The sequence below is a fragment of the Solanum tuberosum genome, unplaced genomic scaffold (assembly GCF_000226075.1).
Source record: "Solanum tuberosum cultivar DM 1-3 516 R44 unplaced genomic scaffold, SolTub_3.0 scf00645, whole genome shotgun sequence".
Lineage (NCBI taxonomy): Eukaryota > Viridiplantae > Streptophyta > Magnoliopsida > Solanales > Solanaceae > Solanum > Solanum tuberosum.
The window spans coordinates 198,440-204,930 of record NW_006239555.1 but is presented as its reverse complement, the minus strand read 5'-3'; the positions used below and the strand labels follow the sequence as shown (position 1 = coordinate 204,930).

The window sequence follows — 6,491 nt, the reverse complement described above, 5'->3', positions numbered from 1 at the left end:
AAACATTGGCTAGAGCATAAATGAATGTATATCAAAGAACCCAGCAACACTCGAAAACAACTAATGAAGTATAACACAGTGCATGCAACAAGACTACAACACAAGCACTACATAAAGCAACAAAATTGATTTAAAAATCAAGCTAATCGAATGGAAAATCGACAAAAGGAGAGCTGAAACAAAAAAGAACTTAGAGCATTAATAAACCAAAGAGAAGAGGAGAAGTTGTTAGGTCTAGTTAGAAACTATAAAAATGATGTCATGTCAAGATTAAACTGAGAAAACGTAACTCCATCAGAGTTTCAACTTTCAATAAATCACAAAGGACAAACACTTTAGGGATACAATTTAGGCATTTTAAAGTGAAATTCTAGTCTCATTTTATCTAATTGCCTATATAATTATTTTCATGTCCACAACAGTTGTCGAACAAAAAACATTGAACAAAAGCATATAAGCATAATACATGTTCATCATGAGGAGGAGAAAGGGACAATAATGAACACAACTAAATAAGTGAGCAAACTTACATAAGATATGCCACAATAAATCAAATTAGTCGCTCCCATGTAAACTATAAACTACAATTCTACATTACTTCAGTAACCCGTCACAGAAGGACTGAGTGACAACTCAAGCAATTAATGAAGTGAAGCCAACATACTTTCAGAAATAAGCATCGTAGAAAGTACCTGAAATGTTGTTGTCAAAGAAAAATGACTCAGGAAGCGAACTTGTGTGTCTTCCCATAAGAGCGGCAACTATCTTCTAGCCATCTTGATCAATTGATTGCATCAGAACCATCCAAAAAGTCAACACAGACCAAATAGTAGTTGCAACGGTCAAAACAAAGAGGAAAAAAACTGATTATGAAGCAGAAAAAACTAAAGCTCTTCATAAGAGAAACTATATGTAACAACCCAACCCCTCGTTTTAAGTATTAGCACCCCATTCCTTCATTTGAGACTTCCAGTACGTTCATACAATGTTTTGTATTATGTTGAGAAGTTTGGTTTTGGTTCATATGATGTTTTCTTAGATATTTCTCTGCCCCCTAAGTTTTACCTCACCCCACCCTGCTCTACCATCCCATTCTGCCACCTCACATCCCTAGGTGTTGATGGATGGAGATTGGGTTGAGAATTTTGTAGTTAGTTGGTCCTTAATCTAGCTGGGAGGTCATTGGGATATCAATATAATTTTACTTTTCAATAAAAAGGAAGCCAAATTGAAATAGTATGAGCTAACATTTTTTTGGAATTAGATGAATTACCTCCTCCATCTCGGATTTAATTTGTTCCAGAAGTGAGTTTGCAATTTTGTACCTTAGAAGGTCCATTTCACCAAAAAATAGTGACTTATCTCAGGTCATATTGTATCAATTTGAAGGATATACATCCTCAAATTGATTGCAATGACTCTCATTCTTTGCACAAAAATAAAGTACTTGTGGTTGCTCCAATTCAAAGCACAACATTTTTGGTATTAAAATACAACATTTGATACTTGATAGAACTTGATCTTTCACATCTCACAAAGTTTAGCAACAAAAGATTCACTCGAACTCACATGTCATGCAAGATATAAGAGTGATGGGAACAAGGATACAAAATCGAGAGATGAAAGGAATTGAATGTTTACTGACCCCATGAGTAAAGCAAGTATGAACGTAAAGACTGATATTGTTCCAGGTTGCAAAGCAGCAACATAAGTCGAATTTGTGCAGTCAAGACCAACAACAAAGAGTTGGCAACCAAAAATACTTGTCTTAGTACCAAGAGAGAAAGAAAGCATTTTCAGTGTTTGTCTTAGTACCAAGAGAGAAAGAAAGCATTTTCAGTGTTTGTCTTAGTACCAAGAGAGAAAGAAAGCATTTTCAGTGTTTGTCTTAGTACCAAGAGAGAAAGAAAGCATTTTCAGTGTTTGTCTTAGTACCAAGAGAGAAAGAAAGCATTTTCAGTGTTTGTCTTAGTACCAAGAGAGAAAGAAAGCATTTTCAGTGTTTGTCTTAGTACCAAGAGAGAAAGAAAGCATTTTCAGTGTTTGTCTTAGTACCAAGAGAGAAAGAAAGCATTTTCAGTGTTTGTCTTAGTACCAAGAGAGAAAGAAAGCATTTTCAGTGTTTGTCTTAGTACCAAGAGAGAAAGAAAGCATTTTCAGTGTTTGTCTTAGTACCAAGAGAGAAAGAAAGCATTTTCAGTGTTTGTCTTAGTACCAAGAGAGAAAGAAAGCATTTTCAGTGTTTGTCTTAGTACCAAGAGAGAAAGAAAGCATTTTCAGTGTTTGTAGATATAAGAGTGATGGGAACAAGGATACAAAATCGTTGTCTTAGTACCAAGAGAGAAAGAAAGCATTTCAGCAATAGGCTTTATTAAGTGTAACAAAACTATGGAAATGAACAAAACAAATTCAAATATACAAATTTAGTACATCAAAACTTACCCAGTTAATTCTAGAATGAAGAATAACAATACGAGCCGCTTATTTAGAGGAAACATCGACCTCCTATACATAAAGAAACATAAAATGCATATTTGTAAGCGATGCTCACTTTTGAAAGAACTTGTACATATAAAGGGAATCATACTAAAATTAGCTATGAAACGAAAAGATCTGAAGGGAACTTGTACATATAATTTAAAGGGAAAAAAAGAGAAACATAAAGAATAAGATGAAGACGAAGAACATTGAAGGAAGAATGTACATACCTAAAAATGGCGATAGCCTGCTAAAAAGATGAAAATAGCAGAGACTTGCGTCTACTTTTTCCGGTTTGAGTAAAAAGAAGAAGAACGGGTTTGAGAAGATCCTAGCAATTTTCATTTGCTTGATTCCTAATCTCTTAATAATATGCAAAAATGAGGAAAGAGGAAGAACGTTCCGGAAGAATATGGAAGAGGCACATGTGGTTTGCTTAAAAATCAATTATGTATAATGACCATAGTATCCTTGAATAATGAGTATATTTATAACTCTGCCATTGGTCGTCCTCCTCTTCATGTTTCTATCTAATAGAAATAGAAATAAAGGAGGACCATAAACATGGTGATGTGGCACCTCTCTATGACCTCCATTTGCATTTAGCTTTTTCTTCCTTTTTGGCGTTTTAAAAAATAATAATTAATTATTATATTATAAAAATAAATTACTTAAATTTATTACAAATAAATATTTTATTGATGGAGGAACATTTATAACAAAAACTCTTCATATTCTTTTTTTATTTATTTGTCTCACTTACAATAAAAGGAGAAATATAATTTATCTTTTTTTGCCTTTTTTTTAATTCAAATTAATTATTGTATTGTAAAAATATATTACTTAATCTATACAAAATAAATATTTTATTAATGTATGAACATTTACAACAAAAAACTCTCCACATTCTTTTTTTTTTATCTCACTTCAAATCATGAATCATGAAATGATAATAAACTTTTTTACATTTTAAGTATTTTTATCTTTATTTTTTAATTTATTCACAAGGAGTTATTACCCATGACTTTCCCCTCTTTAATTTTTACTTTTAATAATATTCATAACTCTCATAATTTTTATGTCCATAACCTCCAAACTTGAATTTGTAAGTTTATGATGTCTTATGGTATTCCTTTAATTTGCCTATAAATTCATATTAGTTTCATGAAGATTCACATTCACAATTATCCTTTCTCTTTTCATCATATTGGTTTAGTTTGTAACAAAAACGAAGTACATGAAGGTAAGAAATATTTCATTGCAAATTTTTATTTTTATTTCCTCTATTTTTGTCTATATAAATTCGTATTTGGTTTGTGAATGAAACTAACAAGTAACAAAAAAAAAGTACACGGAGTTCTTAAATATATCATTCTCAAGTCCTTATTTTTTCATTTCCTCTATTTTGTCTATATATTCATATTTATTTTCATGAAGATTTACATACAAAGTTCATTTCTTTAAGTTCTTTATTTTTATTTTTATGTACTTAGACATGCTTTCTTAATTATTTTTTAATGTTTTGTATTATCATTCATCAAGCAAGTATGATTAAAAACAATCTCTATAATTCTTAACAATGTTTTATCTGTATGCAATTGCTCTTTCTAATAGTTAGTTTTCCAGATATAATATAGTTTGATTATAATATTTGTTAGATTTCAAGAAATAATTATTATTTAGTATTGTTAGTACTATTGAAAAGATAATATACAAATATATTACATATAATTTAAATTTCGTTCTTTCTTTTGACATAATTATTTTTAATTAGTATATGATTTTTTTTATTCAGTTGGTTGCCTATAATGAAGGGTTTGACATATGGATCAAAACATGATGACGGATCTACTTGCAAAGGAAGATGATAGAAGGAAAAAAATGAAGCATAATTAGAGATTATTTTTTACTTGAATTGTATTAGCAACTTAGTTACTTTTGCTAGAATTTTCTAAATGTTTATTTGTATAAATAATTTAGCTAAATGTATTATATTGTAAATGCTAATCATTTGATCCTTTATTATTCTACTTTTTCTTTGTTATGAAGCAAAATTAATATAATTATCTCATTTTAACAACAACAAAAAAAATTATGATGATTAGGATTTTTTTTTTTATAATTATAAAAAAATTATTGAAAAATAAAATATTGTTTTCATGATGCCATTTTTTGCGTATGTAACAATCTGTTTTTGTCACCGTTCTTTTTGCTTTGAAATGTATTTATAATTTTTATGTAGTCACCAATTTTTATATTTTCTCTGTTCATTTTTTGTATTTTCACCCCTTATTTTTATTTATTTATTTTACAAATAAAATCAATGCTTAATTAGTAATACATTTAATGTCTAATAAAATTATACATTTGAATTATTTATAACTCATGTCTCTTCATCTTACTTGTAACTTTTAATATTAAATATTATTCATAACTTTTGTATGTTTCATTTTTCATAAATCTTATAATATTTAATTAATGTTTTAAAAAATTATAATAAGTAAATATAATAATAAGGACATAATAAAAAAATCAATTTTGTTTTGACGAAATCAAAGTTTGAATAGAAAATTAGTACTCCTACAAAAGATACAGAAAATTAAAACATATAAAATATTTTCAACGTAATACAATATATTGTTATTTCAACATATTATCTCTTATTCCATTTACTTCACCACAGTGAATATTTTGTTCTACTATATACATATACAATTTTTTTTTATATTTTATATGTTTAAATAAAATGAAAAAACCTATGATATCGCAGATGAAGAGAAATATTTATATTATCTATATATTCGATACTAACCTAAATATTACATATTTCATATTATTATCTTATAAATATTTCATATAGCCGCGCGAAGCGCGGATAGTTTCACCAGTGAGAATATATTACAAAGCCATTGATGATATTTTCTCGTAAAAGAACAAACAATTCAAAAAAGCCAAAATATTGAATTTAGTTGACATATAATTATACTAAAGCTTAATTATACATTTGTAACTAATAAAATTGTTATAACAATAAAAAAATACTAAAAATTTATTTAATTGCTACTAATTCAAGTAATACTCGAAGTCAAATCAATCACAAACTGTTAAATTTTTTCTTGATTTATCACCTTCAGCTCCATTGATATATTCCATAGTTATACTTATATATAGTTATACTTATTAGACTTTGAAAAATCTTAATGTTTAGACTGAAAACATTCCTAATATTCTAAAAAAGTCAACAATATGGGTGTGTTTGGTAGGAGTCCAATTTTCTCAGGGTAAAATTTATCCGCACCCGGTGTATACATCAAATCAATACATACATGCCATGTGTTTAAATTTATAGTTCCTTTTACTTAACCATAATTAATTAACATGTGTTTTGCTTCATTAAATCACGTAATAATGGAAATTGCATTAGTTTGGTGTATACACCCGGTGTGGGTTAGTTTTTCTATTTTCTCATGTTTGGTTGACTTAAATGTTTGGAAAATGTTTTCTATATCAAATCATTTTCCTCAAATTTAAGGAAAATGTTTTCTCTTCAAAAATTGAGGAAAACATTTTCCAAAACTCTACATCCTTTAATTTTTTTTCTTACCCTACCCATACCCCGTACCCGACCTTCCCCATTCAAAAAAAAATTAAAAAATTTAAATTTTCTTATTTTTTAAATTTCAAATATATTTTTATCCCTACCACCAACACCCCCCCCCCCACCAAACAAAAAAAAGAATTATTTTTGAAAAATGTTTCAAAGTTTAAGATTCTTTTTACCTAACCCAACCCTTACCAACCCTACTCCCTACCCCCCCCCCCCACCCCAAAAAAAAAAATTGATTTTGAAAAATATTTCAAATTTAATTTTTACTTTTATTTTTTACTTCACCCCCCACAACAAGGCCATCCTCTTCCCCGCTTCCCCTGTCAATTTTTTTAAAAAAATTAATTTTGAAAAATATTTCAAATTTAAATTTTTTACGCCACCTCCACCCCACCCCTACCCCCCC

The 6,491-nt window shown here is 28.7% G+C and overlaps 1 long non-coding RNA gene across 1 annotated transcript; it reads right to left on the bottom strand.

Moving 5' to 3' along the window:
• Nucleotides 1–871: 871 nt before the first annotated feature.
• LOC107058766 (uncharacterized) lies at nt 872–2,984 on the bottom strand. The gene is made up of 3 exons (XR_001472312.1): nt 2,709–2,984; nt 2,443–2,505; nt 872–1,767 (listed from the first exon to the last, which is right to left on the bottom strand). It is a non-coding gene; the product is annotated as an uncharacterized lncRNA (long non-coding RNA).
• Between the last annotated feature and the right edge of the window lie 3,507 nt (nt 2,985–6,491).